Consider the following 15,742-nt stretch of genomic DNA (forward strand, 5'->3'; position numbering starts at 1 on the left):
AGGAAATATAAATTCTCAAATCCCATGGAGAGCCTGGAAGGGAAGTTAGCGAGACAATGCAGAGCATGAAGTTGAGAGGATAAATCATTTCTTTACCTCACTCTACACAAAAAGAAGATAACAGACCAAGGTGAGACATATTTTCCAGCAGAAGGGTAGGGAATTGTTGAAATATTTTTCCCTCACCACCGAAAGCTAACAGAACACCCAATTCAAATGAACAGGATTCTCTCAGAAAGACAAAATCCACATGTATAGTGGACATGGCTTAAATACTTAAGGGTGGAAGGAAAAGAGGCTGTCTTCCCCGGCCCTATGTGAATCGTCTCTCAACTCATGGATGGAGGAAGGTCAATGAGGACATTAGAATTTGTTGGGGAGTTCCCGTCATGGCACAGTGGTTAACGAATCCGACTAGGAACCATGAGGTTGCGGGTTCGAGCCCTGCCCTTGCTCAGTGGGTTAAGGATCTGGCGTTGCCGTGAGCTATGGTGTAGGTTGCAGACGTGGCTCGGATCCGGCATTGCTGTGGCTCTGGCGTAGGCCAGTGGCTTCAGCTCCGATTCGACCCCTAGCCTGGGAACCTCCATATGCCACGGGTGAGGCCCAAAGAAATAGCAAAAAGGTTAAAAAAAAAAAAAGAATTTGTTGGAGCAGGAGTTCCCATCGTGGCGCAATGGTTAACGAATCTGACTAGGAACAATGAGGTTGCGGGTTCGATCCCTGGCCTTGCTCAGTGGGTTAGGGATCCGGCGTTGCCGTGAGCTGTGGTATAGGTCACAGATGCAGCTCGGATCCCGCGTTGCTGCCGGCAGCTACAGCTCCGATTAGACCCCTAGCCTGGGAACCTCCATATGCCGCAGGAGCGGCTCTAGAAAAAAGGCAATAAGACAAAAAAAAAAAAAAAAAAAAAAAAAAAGAATTTGTTGGAGCAGTCTCTCTTGAGGGAAGACACTAGGGTTTTCAAATGGAGGCGCAAGCTAAGTAACTGGAAAGTTGATCACTGAAACAGAAACCATGAGTTTCTCACCCATAACCACAATTTTAAGAGGGAAATTGAGATTGTTTAACATAAAGAATCAGATTTACTTAAAAACATTTACTTAAATGTCTCAGCATTTACCTAAAAACAATACACACACACACACACGCGCGCGCGCGCGTGCACAAACACACATACATACAAAAGACTGTGGAGTCCAAGAAGTACAAGTCTACCAAGGTCTTACAAACTTAATAAAAAAGAAATATCTGGCATGTTACTGAAGCCAAACATACTTTCTCTTGGCCAAAAAGCATTTAAAGTTCATTTTTCATAATAAAACACAAGTTGAGCACATATATGGATTTTTTTTTTAACGGCTGGAAAAGTAGGTAACCAAAACGTATAATGTCAACGAACCACGTCCGTTAATTTATCCTGGATATGGATAATCAGTGATATGGAACACAGGGAAAGCAATTGTGTGAGTGACTGAGTAACTGGACAGGAGCATGCTTGTAGCTGGATCGTAGAACTGCTAGTAATTCTTGTTGCTAACAAACTGTCCTCATTGCCCATTTGCAAAATAGACTCTGTGATAATACTACTTTCCTCTATACTGGCTTTTTTTTAATTATTAAAACTTCTGTTTAAATCTATTTTTATTTATTTGTTTTTTTTAGGGCTGCATCTGGTGGCATATGGAAATTCCCAGGCTAGGGATCAAATCGGAGCTGCAACTGGCAGCCTATGCCAGAGCCACAGCAACAGGGGATCTGAGCCACGTCTGCAATCTACATCACAGCTCACGGCAACACTGGATTGCTGACCCACTGAGCAAGGCCAGGGATCAAACCTGCATCCTCATGGACAACTAGTCAGATTTGTTTCCACCGCACCACGACGGCAACTCCCTGTTAAAATTGATTTTTAAATGTTCTGAAAAAGATCTAAGATTTTCTGAGAACCAGTTTTGAAAACAACGAGGGGCTTGGCAATTCAATGCAAATTATTTTGCATGTAAACTTGAGCTTCAATGATACAGAGAGAAGAGGAAGGTTTGTTTGTTTTTTTTAAATGAGTGACTTTTCTTAAGAAATCTTTTCTAGTTAGAAAGAGACCATCATGGAGTTTCCATAAACTGGGGCTAATCTTGCTGACATCTGGATCTTCCTCTTTCCTCCCTCCCCCCCTTTGGTTTCTGATCGATTTAGAAATTTTCAACTTGTAAAAGGAAAGATTCAAGAGTTTTAAGTATCAGCAAGTACAACAAACACTTTCCCTAGGAGAATGCAGATTTCCCTCTCACAGTTAGGAAGCAGTCTAGATCCTTTTGGAATGGAGAAAGAAGGCCATATCTGGGGGACCAATAGAAACCTAAAGCCTTTGACAAAGAAAGTTTAGAGGTAATTACTGACAGAGACTTCCCTGCTCTTTGAAGCACTAGGTGGAAATAGCTTTGCCATTAACTCAAAATAAGTTTAAAAAATAAGGTTGTTAAATCAGGGGTTGAAAAAGTTTAGGGGACTATTTAATTTGCATATAGGTGGCTGCATTTCTTTAAGAATCTATTTAGATTGTGTGAACATACATCTTATGAAAATGTCCTTCTATATTATTTTTTCTTTCTTTCTTTCTTTCTTTGGAGAGTACTATTGCTGCCAGCAAAATGGCCCTTAATTTTTCCATAAATGACCAACAAAGTTAACTATATATATTCATAATTATTTTATGAAGGTTTTTTTGCCCATCAAATGTGTCTCTGGCTAGTGAGCTGTAAATTTCCTTAAACTGCATGTTTGCCTGGTATTTAGTTCTAAACTCCAACATATTAGCTTATCTCATTAATTCTAAAACTTTTTGAAACAAGAAAAAACTGTTGTCATTTCAAAAGAATAAAAGGCAAGAAAAGAGACATTTTAAAGCATGGTTTCTTTGTTTGTGCTAGACTACAATTATTTTGTTACATAAAGCTTCCGTTAAACCAGGAAATCCTGTTAGAACTCAAACTTGTTACGTTATCTGAGCTGAATGTACTTTTATTTTGTCATGAACTTCTTTATTCAAAAGCTATTTGGAATAAAAAACCCAGTCTAGAAAATAGCCCTTATGGTTTGTCCATATTTTTAAAAGGAACTTAATTTGCTGGTACTGATTTCTTCTTAAATAAACCACACTGACTTTTCAAATGCTGTTTTTATTTTAAAAGAACCCAAGGGTCATTTGTCTGTAACAAGGAATAGGCTGCCTCCAGTGGCTGTGCCTTCTTTTATTCTCACACAAACGTTTCAGTCAACCAGAGCCGGGTCTCTCCTCTGGCCCCTAACCAGCCTTATGTACATATCACACTTAATTTTGGCCAATTTCCCCTCTTCATCTTTGCTTGTTCTTCCTTTGTTCTCATTTTTCTAAATGAAAAGCTGGAATGTATAATTTGACAAATACCTATAAATAAAATTAACTTTCACCTTTAAAACTGCTTCCCAAAACATATCTATAGTAAAATTAGATCATCTTCATTGGGAATTTATAATAATTTAACCTGAGACTAGAGTTTATCTTTTTACTCTTTGGAAATGATTTTACTGGGGATCAATACCATAAAAGATAATGGCATTAAGTTTAAATTACTTAGGACAATAAAGTGTTTGGAGTTAATGCTTAAAGCCAAATGAATATTGTTGTCTATTCAATAGAAAGTATCCAGCAAGAAGTCGTGGGAAACTTGTCTTAGTAGCTATTATGAGTCACTCTTTGTGAAAGCAAGAGACCTACATAACTTTTGAAAATTACTTTAAATCAGGTTTTGTTTTTTGTTTTTGGTTGTTTTTTTTTTTTTTTTTTGCCTTTTCTAGGGCCACTTCCCACAGCATGTGGAGGTTCCCAGGCTAGGGGTTTAATCAGAGCTGTAGCCGCCGGCCTATGCCAGAGCCACAGCAACACGGGACCTGAGCCGTGTCTGCAACCCACACCACAGCTCACGGCAACGCCAGAACCCCAACCCACTGAGTAAGGCCAAGGATCGAACCCACAACCTCATGGTTCCTAGTCAGATTTGGTAACCACTGCACCACGACGGGAACTCCCAGATTTTTTTATTAATTTTTTTAGGGCCGAACCCACAGCACATGGAGTTTCCCAGGCTAGGGGTCTAATCAGAGCTACAGCTGCTGGCCTATGCTACAGCCACAGCAACACCAGATCCGAGCCCCATCTATAGCTTGCACAGCTCATGGCAATGCGAGATCCTTAACCCACTGAGCGAGGCCAGAGATCTAACCCACAACCTCATGGTTCCTAGTCGGATTTGTTTCCACTGCGCCACGATGGGAACTCCTTTAAATCAGATTTTAATAATTCAGCTTAGGATGTCTTCCCATTAGTTTTGTTCCAGATTAGTGAGTTTTTACTGTAATTAGCTGTTCTATAGGCAACATGGAATCTAAAGCCGCTATATTGTAGAGTACTACTGCATATTAATAGATATTATTTTTCAGGTGACCTTAACTTGAAAATAAAACTCAGAACCAAGAAATGAACGGAAACCTCAAGTGAATCAAAAACAACTGTTTAAAGGCTCCAAATCACATGTTACTTCAAAATGAAAACTTTTACATGTTCATTTCATGTCCTACTCTCTTCTACTTTGCACATATATCTAACAAGCCTGCATATCAGTTTTATTTATCCTTGAGAAATAAGTGAATTAGAAACAAGACAATGTTTGAAGCAGATTCATTGACAGCAGCAAAAAGAATTAACTGCAAATCTTGGGAGTTCCCTTTGTGGCTCAGTGGTTAATGAACCCAAGTAGGGTCCAGGAGGATGTGGATTCAACACCTGGCCTTGCTCAGTGGATTAAGAATCTGGCATTGTCATGAGCTGTGGTGTGGGTTGCAGGCATGGCTTGGATCCTGCGTTACTGTGGCTGTGGCTTAGGCCAACAGCTGTAGCTCTGATCTGACTCCTAGCCTGGGAACCTCCATGTGTCAGGGGTGTGGCTCTAAAAACAAAAAACAAACAAACAAAAAACAAGTCTTTAGAATGAGGAAGGAATAGGAAATAAACATAAAAGCAGAAATATTGTCTCAAAATATCAAGTCTAAGACCATTTAATGTGGGGGCAAACAGTTCATTAAAGTAACACTTGACAATATGAATGAATGTCAGCATAGTGCTTGGACTGACACTCCTTAACAATGGCCCTTGGAGTTCCCATCATGGCTCAGTGGTTAACAAATCCGACTAAGAACCATGAGGGTGCGCGTTTGATCCCTGGCCTTGCTCAGCAGGTTAAGAATCAGGCGTTGCCGTGAGCTGTGGTGTAGGTTGCAGACGTGGCTCGGATCCCGTGTTGCTGTGGCTGTGGCCGGCGGCTACAGCTCCAATTAGACCCCTAGCCTGGGAACCTCCACGTGCCGCAAGTGCAACCCTAGAAAAGGCAAAAAGACAAAAAAAAAAAAAAAAAAAGCAATGGCCCTGAAGCATTAAGAAAAGACATATCTTATTTAAGAAGACTAAACAAGTGTACTATACATCAGAATTATTCTATCCAAAAATTGTTAAAATAATTTTCTTAATTTAAAGGAAGGAATTATTTAAAGGAAGAAACATCATGTTTCTTGAAGATGCCAAAAAAATGAGGCGTCTCTGTAACTACTAGAATTGGAATACTCTAGAAAACAGTGAGAAATTCCCTCTGAGCTACAGAGTAGCACCTGCTGCTTCTAACTTTCCATTGGCAGGAAAGAAGGCAGCATAGATACTATAATATGTGGCCAGTTAGACCATGAGATCTTTTTATCACAGTACAATGAAAAACACAAACTTTTAAGTTAAATCTGTTTGACCCCTGGTTTTGTCATGCAGCAGTTTGATAGCTTTGGACAAGCTACTTATTCAAGCCTCAACTTTCTATCTATAAATAGGGATAAGAGTATCTACCCCAGAGAGCTGCTTTAAGTGTACAGTGCCGGACTTCTACCATGAATGAGATTAATTCTGTACATTTCTTGCCTATTCTCGGGCTCTAAGTGACCAGATTCTGGGAAGTTAACCAAAGGGTAGATGTGGAGGTAGGATGGAGGATTTTGCCGACTGGTGTTAGAGTTATTCCAATACAGGTGAAAGATTAGTGATAGGCCTCCCTACCGTCAAAGTGGCATTCCAGGAGGTTTTTCCTCAAGTGTGTAATTCGAGCTTCTTTTCCTCTCCAAGAAGAGTTTTGAATGAGTAAAAATATTAAAGGGTAGGAAAGCTAAGAGATATCTGGCAGAGCAATTATTATATGCCCAAAAGATTTTGGGAATGGCCATGAACCCTTTGATACCAAGGCATGAGCCTAATAAATCAGATGCATTCATTCATTCATGAACTATTTAATCAAAATTTATTATGCACCTGTCATATTCCCAGTGCTGCATCAAGCAATGGGTATTCAAAGACAAAGTTCTTTCCTTCAGGCACGTTACAGTATCATGGACAGTCATATAAACAAGTGCCCTTAAGTCTTGGCACGCAAACTGTGGCCTGTGGACCAGCAACATCAGCATCACCTGGGAGCTTGTTAGAAATTCAGCATCTCCGGTACCATTCTAGGCCTAATGAATCCAAATCTGCATTTTAACAAGGTTACAGGTGATTCATACACACACTGTAACTTAAAAAGTACTACCTCACTGTGTTAGGCTGCTGGGATTGTGGGATATACCCAGTCATTTTGACTTCATGTGGATCCAAAAAGGTATACACTAAAAATAACCAATACCAGTTTGCTAAGAAAGACTGCCATAACAAAATTATATAAATTGGGTGGCTTAAACAACAAAAATCTATTTTCTCTCTTTGTGTTTTCTTCCATTTCTTTCATCAGCATCTTATAGTTTTGGGAGTACAGGTCTTTTGCCTCCTTGGGTAGGTTTATTCCTAGGTATTTTATTCTTTTTGATGCAGTGGTAAATGGGACTGTTTTCTTAATTACCCTTTCTGATCTTTCATTGTCAAGTGTATAGAAGTGCAACACATTTCTGTGTACTATTTTTTTTTCATTTTTTCTATTTAGGGCTGCACCTGCAGCATATGAAAGTTCCTGGGCTAGGGGTGAATCAGAGCAGCAGCTGCCAGCCTACACCATAGCCACGCCTGATCCCAGCCACATCTGGGAACTACACCACAGCTTGTGGCAACACTGGATCATTAACCCACTGAGTGAGGCCAGGGATCAAACACACATCCTCATGGAGCCTATGTCAGATTCTTAACCTGCTGGGCCACAACAGGAACTCCAGTCTGTGTACTAATTTTGTATCCTGTAACTTTACCAAATTCAGTGATGAGCTCCAGTAGTTTTCTGGTAGTATCTTTAGGATTTTCTATATACAGTATAGTAGTTTTACTTCTTTTCCAATTTGGACTTTTTATTTCTTTCTCTTCTCTGATTGCTATAGCTAGGACTTCCAAAACTATGTTGAATAAAAGTGGTGAAAGTGGACAGATGTAAAGATATACTGTGTTCTTGGATGGGAAGAATCAATATTGTCAAAATGTTTATACTACCCAAGGCAATCTACAGATTCCATACAATCTCTATCAAACTACTAATGGCATTTTTGACCAGAACTAGAACAAAAAAAAATTTTAATTTGTATGGAAACACAAAAGACCCCAAGTATCAAAATGGAGCTGGAAAAATCAGGCTCCCTGACTTTGGGCTATATTACAATGCTACTATCATCAAAACAGCATTATACCACACAAAAAACCAGAAATACAGATCTGCACAAAAACAGAAATACAGATCTATCAAACAGGATAGAAAGTCCAGAAATAAACCCACACACCCAAGGACAGCTAACCTATGACAAAGGAGGCAAATATACAATGGAGAAAAGACAGTCTCTTCAAAAAGTAGTGCTAGGAAAACTGGGCAACTACATGTAAAAGGATAAAATTAGAATATTCTTTAACACCATATATAAAAATAAACTCAAAGTGCATTAAAGACCTAAATGTAAGATCACTTTAAAAGAACTAGAGAAAAACAAAGGTGGAACACTCTTTGACATAAATTGTAGCACTATATTAGCATCCATCTTCTAGAGTAATGGAAATAAAAGCAAACATAAACAAATGGGGCCCAATTAGACTTAAAAGCTTTTGCACAGAGAAGGAAACCATAAATGAAATGAAAAGACAACCTACAGAGTGGGAGAAAATATTTGCAAATGATGCAACCAACAAGAGATTAATTTCCAAAATACACAAACACTTCATGCAGCTCAATATCCAAAAAACATAAAACCCAATCAAAAAATGGGCAGGAGACCTAAGTAGACATTTCTCCAAAGAAAACATGCAGATGGCAAAAAAATACATGAAAAATGCTTTATAAACATCACTAATTATCAGAGAAATGCAAATCAAAACTACGAGTTACCCACTTTATACCAGTCAGAACAGTTATCAATAAAATGTCATTAAATGCTGTAGAGGGTATGGAAAAAAAGAACCCTCCTTCACTGTTGGTGGGAATGTAAATTGGTACAACCACTGTGGAGAACGGTATGGAAGCACCTAAAAAAAGTAAAAATAGACCTACCACATGATCCAGCAATATCACTCCTAGGTATAGATCTGGAAAGACAAAAACTCTAATTTGAAAAGATAGATGCACCCCAATATTCAAAGCACTATTTACAATACCCAAGACATGGGAGCGACCTAAATGTCCATCAACAGATGAATGAATAAAGAAGATATGGTATATTACTCAGCCATAAAGGAATGAAATGGAATATTACTCAGCCATAAAAGAATGAAATATCATTTGCAGCAACATGCATAGACCTAGGGATTATCACACTAAGTGAAGTAAGTCAGAGAAAGACAAACATCATATGATATCACTTATATGTGAAATCTTAAAAAAAAAGATGCAAATGAACTTATGTCCAAAACGGAAAAAGATTCATAGACATAGAAAACAAACTTATGATTACCAAAGGGAAAACACTGGTGGGAGGAAATGCAAATTAGGAGTTTGGGATATATATAAAATAGATAACCAACAAAGACCTACTCTGCAGGATAGAAAACTATACTCAATATTTTATAATAACTTATAATGGAAAAGAATTTGAAAAAGAATATATCTGTATAACTAAACCACTGTGTTTTACTCCTGAAACATGATATATATTATAAATCAACTACACTTCAATTAAAAAAAAAGAAAGGATTTACTTTCTCACAGTTCTGGAGGCTAGAAATCCAAGATCAAAGTGTCAGAAGCCTTGGTTGCTTCTGAGGGCTGTGAAGGAGAATCAGTTCCATGCCTCTCTCCTTGCTTCTGGCAGCCTCAGTCATTCCTAGGCTTGTATGTGATGTTCTCCCTGGGTCTTCATGTTGTCTTTCCTCTCTACAAGTCTATATACCTCCAAATGTACCCTTTTTATAAGGACACCAGTTGTTTCGGGTTAAGGCCCACTCTAGTGACCCCATCTTAACTTGATCATCTACAAAAACTGTATTTCCAAGTAAGGTCACATTCACAGGGACACAGGGTTAGGACTTCATCTTTTTAGGGGAGGGACACAATTCAATCCTTAATACAACCCTTGACCTGTCAACTTGAAAATGATTAGTTATTAGTGAAGCAAACCAGGAATTTCAGGCATGGGTGTGTGACACAATCTGCTTAAGGAACAACATGCTTCTCAGTAACCATGGTTGAAGAATAAGGAAAAGTAAGGAAGTAGGAAGAGCTACTAAAAAAGTAGGGAGATCTCAAAATGCTGCAACAGAGTTGAACTTTTATTCTATAGGCGATGGGGAACCAAAAGAAAGCTTCCGGCCTTTGGTGACATGGTCAGGTTTTCAGCTCCCGAGAAGCAAGATGTAGAGTAGCCTGAGTTGGCTTTGGAGCCAAGTCACCAGTTAAGAGGCCACTACCTTGGTCTCAGTGGGAGATAATGAGAGCCTGAGTAAGGATGACTAAGGGTGGAGGAAATGAGAGTCACAAGAAAATGATGACAGATGCCAACCCTGGAGCTTGTTTAAATCCTAGGCTTGTTGCTCAGTCCACTTATGTGGGGAAATACCTACCTCAGGGGGAGCACATTAGCCTTGGGGGTTGTGTTCCTTCAAGGACAGAAAGTCTGGTCCAAAAAGAGAGCAAGACAAAGGGGGCACTTCCCCTCTACACCAACCCCTGGAAACCAACCTACAGAGCTGACTGGCAAAATTCAGACAAAGCAGCAGCAGGAGAAACACTCAAGACTCTCCTGGGATTCAGATCAAAGAACAAAGAGGAAGAACCTGGATTGAAGGGCAGTCTCTATCTAACCAGAAACTTTAGGAATTAATTCAGAATCTTATCTTCCCCAAACCTTGGAGGTAAGCCAGCTCTTAAAGAAAGGTATTGGAAGAAAAACACCCAAGTATCAAATGGCTCAGCAGATCTGATAAACATGTGTGCTCTCTGAGAGGTTGGACTGCTCTGGACACCCTGTCATGTCTGGGGAGTTAGAGGGGATTGTTCTAATTTGTGTTCAATCTCACTTTTTGTAAGCCCTTGGTTCTGCATCCACTCACCTACTGAACACAAGGTAAGGCAGCATTGGACTATGGTAAGGCCTTCCTGGAGGAGGTGCAGGAAATCCCAGCTACGCATGGGTCTCATCTGGTCCCTTGAGTCAAAGCTAAAGTCCTCTCCTGGGGAGAGGGGACAGATGGACTTGAGAGGCAAAGAGAAATGATGTGGCAATGAGAAATGAGAACTTTTTCATCATCTCAGCCTGCTAACTTAGATATTTTTTCTGTAGAAGGCCAGACAGTAAATATTTTAGGTTTCATGGGCCACATGCAGTCTCTATCTCCTTTGCTTTCAGTGGCTTTTTTTTTTTTTTTTTAACAATGCTTTAAAAATATAAACAATCATTTTTAGATTTGGACTGTACAAAAGTAGGCTGAAGGTCACAGCTTGCCAACCCCTGGCTTAAAGCAGACCCCTGATGCCACAGACAGAAACAGATAGGCAATTTGTTTTGCTTAATACTTTGAAGACATCTGAGTTTTCTATTCTCACCTCTTCCTACCACAGAGTCTGATTAATTGGATTCTTGCAGGTAGCTGATTTGTTTGAGCGCTAAGAATTCAGGAGCAAGGCTTGTGTGGCCCGCCCCCCTGATGAACATCAGGGTCTCAGGACCACCATGAGTGTCTTCCACTCACTGCCCTAAAGCCGTGCACACTATTCAGGAGAGAGGAGCCCCACCAAGAGGCAGATGGGAAGGCCTACCTCTGAGATGGTGTGACTGCCTTCCCTAAACACGGGTTCTACTTCCAAATGGCTCCATCTCTCCCTGCATTCTGCACAGCAGCTCTTGGGAAGCAACTCTTGCCCAGTTTACGCATATCAGGTGTTACATTAGCAACGTACATCACAGTATCAGGACAACAGGATTGGCGTTTTCTTTCTGACTCATGGAGATGGTTTCCATGGAACAGCAGCACGTATTCCCTGACAATGCCAGTCTGTTCAAGGTACAGATTATTTTAGGACTGTCTGGTTTAAAGCAAAGTAGAATAAAAGGAAATCATCAGAGAAGGAAGAATTACAAAAAAGTATACGAATAGATCTCAGTTCCAAACCCAAATCTCTATTCCAACATCAAACAATGCAGATTTACACAACGGAGTGAACCGAAGTCGGTAGACTCTAGCATACGTGCAAAGCAGTAGTATCTCATGTATGTCCATGGCCCTGGATGCTCATAGTATTTTATTCTAGAAGCATTGACCCAAAAAAACTTGATTTGAGTATTCATAGTTAGATATTTGCCTCATAATTTACAGAGGAAACACACACACATTGTGTACTTTTCGTGCTGGGGAAAAGAGAAAAACTGCTTGGGACCCCTTTGTTATCTCCTCCTTTCCTTCTCACCCCCAGCCCTGCTTAGCAACCCAGTTAAACTGCTGTCAGTTTATAGTGAGCATCCTGCCAACGCCAAAAGGAAAAAGATGTGTCTATCATTAGAGCGTCTGTGGGTTTTCTGGTCATGTGAGCCCCAAGCCGTGTGCATCACGGTAGGTCAGCATGATCCTGGGCTACATACATGGGTGTTTCCCCATGTGCTCAGAATTCCCTCAAAGTGAGCTCACAATTTTGTTGTCCAAAAAAGTATCGGTAAAAAAAATAAAGGCTCATTTCGCAGTTATTGTCTTGTTGGCTTGCTTTATGTCGAGAATATTTTTTTAATAGGGCATTTGAAGAACTTAATACAACTTGAAAAATGCCCACTATAATTCCTAAAATAACAATGCAAGCCTCTTGGCTTGAGACAAATATACTTGTGAGCTACTATTAAACAGCTCAAGTTGAAAATTGTCTACAAAGAAAAAAAAAAACTGGCCAATATGGTAGGAATACAATAGTACAAATGATGAAAAGTAAATTGCCCTTTAAATTATGCTCGTTTAATAACTGAAAACATTGTACTGTGCATAAGGGATTTTACAAGGCAGAGATGGCATTTTAACTGCTGTTTCTTAATGCAGCCTTCTATCTGTTCGGTCTCCCTCTAAAATGCCATAACCCCATGTCCTGCAAGTGTTAAGGACAGATTTTGAGTTATAATGCTGGGCTATGCCACGCACAGCTGCCTTCTTAGAATTGGATGACCCACTGCCAAAATAAATGAACAGCATCTTATTGTGGGACTCACTGTCAGAAACGCTCTAGTCTCACGTCTGCAAGTTTGATTGGTAACAGAAGCAACCCGAGGAAAAATATGTGATGGCAGCACTCTGCTTAATGGTGCCGGCTGTGCATTTGTTATTCAGACCCAGATTTTCATAGCAACCACTGAATATGCAAAGTGAATGTAGGGACGCCAGAGTTAATTAACACCAGCTCCATCTGATGGGCAAGCTTTGTAAACAATAAGGATTCTAACTTCTCTAGATTTGAATTTGGGAGCCTGACAATTTTTACCCCTTGGAGTTAGGAATTTTGTATAAAGTTTAAACAGATAAGTTCATGTCCTATTAATTTGCCAAAAGATGGAACACAGATTGGTAAGGACACTTACACACCTACAGGCTACTGGATGTAGGAAAATTTTCATTTTTAATGGCTAGCAGTAACACTTCATTGAAATTCAGAGCAATGCCCAGCTTTTCCTCTGTGGAGAAGCAACAATCTCCCTTAGATCTTAGGGAGGCTTCTCAGAAGTCCTAGGTTATAACCTCCTTTTGCTAATTTTTCTTCCACACACTTCTTCAAGAATAACTACCACTTTGCTGTTCTCAAAGTGACCAGGCAGTCATTTGGATGCAACAGAATTTAATTTTTTCCATGTTGAATGCAGTGCCCTGAAGATACCTCAGTGGCTTAGCGTTTTGCCAAAGACAGATGTTCCCCTATATTTTCCCCAATCTACTTACTCCACAGCTCCTACGAATCATCCCCCCACCCAAATTCATCCATGCTGCCACATAAGCACTCATCTCCTACTTGATACCTGGCATTTGAGGCTCGGCACTCAGAAGTTTAGAAGCCAGGCAGCTTCTGCTCTCAAAAATGAAAGGAGACTCCAGTGACTTTTCATTTTTCCAGAGGCTAAATGTCCAGGTTGCTGCTCTTCCTCTGGCCACTTGCCTTTGGCATTTTGCTGTCCATTCACACATCTACCAGAGCCTGGGCAAGAGAAGTAAATGAAGTTAGAAATTTGAATCTGCCAGTTTTGTTCCTTCTTAGATACTTCCTGGTAAAAGACTTGGCCAAGAAGAAGGCTAACATGTCTAAATCATGCAAAAATATAAATCATCTATGAGTTGCAAGCATTCATGTTACAGACGAAAACAAATTTTACAACTTTTGTAAATGAGCAACTTACTACTCCAACAAACTAGGAGGAATGTAGACAAGTCAAGAGCCAAAACAAGAAAAAAAAAAAAAATCAAGAACCTGAATATGGAGAAAGTTGAAAACTGTTGCTGAATCTGGAAAAGGAAAGGCTCAGTGCTGTTTCTTGATCTGCAATATGAAGGAGTCATATTGAATGACAGCTGTGGTTCTTCCTAGCTTAATTTCTACATTTTTATGGCTAAGGGTAAGATTGATTATTATTTGTTCCTGTATAGAGTGGTAATTACAAGGAAAGACCTGGGCACTCAGGGCAGGGCTATTTTGTTTGTCTTCTTCTGCCAGGAAACTGGTATTTCTGAGGTTGTACAAGATATTCTAATAGTCACTCTGAATCCACTTCCACCACGTGAGCACCTACTATGTACCAGGCACTCTCCTAGGAGCCCAAACTCTACTAGTAGGAGCCCAGAAATCTGATGAAGGAGACAAAGGTTAAAAACCAACCCAGTACAGCATAATAAGTACTTCACTAGAGATGATGCATGAAATGTTATCAGTTGCGTGAAAGGGCAAAAAATCTTGTGGGACAAGGTGAGGCAAAGAAAAGAAAGAAAGGACATTCCTGAGAAAAGTGATGAGTGAGGAGCAGAAGGATCAGGAGCACTCAGGTGGCTAAAGTGAGCTAAGAAGGACAGCAAGTGACTGGAGATAAGAATGGAAACTTTAGTTTCAAGAGGTTAAAGTAGGTTATATAGCTCATTAATTAATTTGGATGTTATCTTTAAGTAGTGGTTCTTGACTGGTGGTAAGTAGTTATTTCAAGGAGCCAAAAAACTACCACTCATTGTCTACTGATTGAATACATCTATGTTTCTGGATAGATATTACTATCAATCAAATGTATGTCAATGCTTTATTAATACAAAAATAAATTGTAAACTGTTGCTGAATTTGAAGTAGCTTTTAGTTTATATAACCTCTCAATTACCAGGTAATAAGAGTACAGCTATCATGGGCACACCCACTATGTTTTTTGACATGAAAAAGGCTCCATGCTACCAAAAAAAAAAAAGAAAGAAAGAAAAGGAAAAAAGGCTCTATGCAAAAAAGGATTGGGAACTACTGTTTTTGGTAATGATGGCTTTAAGACTGTGGCATGATTTAAATCATTTACTGTGGGAATGAATGTATCTTGGAATGACCATTCTAAAAGATATTCAAGGATGAACTCTGGGGTGAAAGGAAAAGTAAGGACATCATTTAGAAAGCTGGTCAAGTTGAACAATGATTACGATCTTTGACAGTGACAGGGAGGGACAGAGGAAGAATAATCTCATGAAATACGTAAGAAGTAGAAAAAAAGGTTTGTTAACAGATCAGACATGGAGGAAATTTAAAAAAAGAAGGGAGTAAGGATCACTCTCAGGTTTCAAGTTTGGACTGTGAAATGGGAATGGAAACAGGAAAAAGGATTGTTGGAAAGGATAATAAGTTTGATTTGGGATCTATTCAGTTGAAGGTGCATGAGGGACAGAGAAGTGGAATCCTTGCTAGGAGATAGGAAATGTGAGTTGGACCCCCAGGGAAGAGGCAGAAGCCACAGATAAAGGATCGGAAATCACTAGAACAATTAGGAGGGGAAACTGAAACCTCAGGTGTGAATGATACTACCCAAAGACAATCTTTACATTTTATTGAAGTACGGTTGATTTACGATGTTGTATTAAATTCTTCTGTATACCACAGTGATTCAGCTATGTATATGTTTACATATATATGTTTTTCACATTCTTTTCTATTATAACTTATCACAGGATATTGAATATAGTTCCCTGTGCAATACAATAGGACCTTGCTGTTTATCCCTTCCATACATAACAGTTTGCATC

At 39.5% G+C, this 15,742-nt stretch overlaps 1 long non-coding RNA gene across 8 annotated transcripts in view; it reads right to left on the reverse strand.

The window, feature by feature from the left end:
- Positions 1 to 15,742, reverse strand: part of LOC146395584 (uncharacterized) — a 43,324-nt gene that overhangs the window by 18,848 nt on the left and 8,734 nt on the right. For 3 of the 8 annotated variants that reach the window (XR_014831463.1, XR_014831465.1, XR_014831466.1), the window contains exons 2-4: positions 13,507 to 13,682; positions 11,280 to 11,546; positions 10,574 to 10,715 (exon numbers count right to left, since the gene is read on the reverse strand). This is a non-coding gene — a long non-coding RNA (uncharacterized LOC146395584). The remainder of the gene's footprint in view (positions 1 to 10,573; positions 10,716 to 11,279; positions 11,547 to 13,506; positions 13,683 to 15,742) is intronic. The other 5 variants (XR_014831470.1, XR_014831469.1, XR_014831468.1 and 2 more) reach the window with 2 other exon arrangements.

Source organism: Sus scrofa, chromosome 16 (assembly GCF_054392235.1).
Source record: "Sus scrofa isolate SSC_HxYL_T2T_F1_AM1 chromosome 16, Sscrofa_HxYL_maternal_Yorkshire_Landrace_v2.0, whole genome shotgun sequence".
NCBI classification, from domain to species: Eukaryota; Metazoa; Chordata; class Mammalia; order Artiodactyla; family Suidae; genus Sus; species Sus scrofa.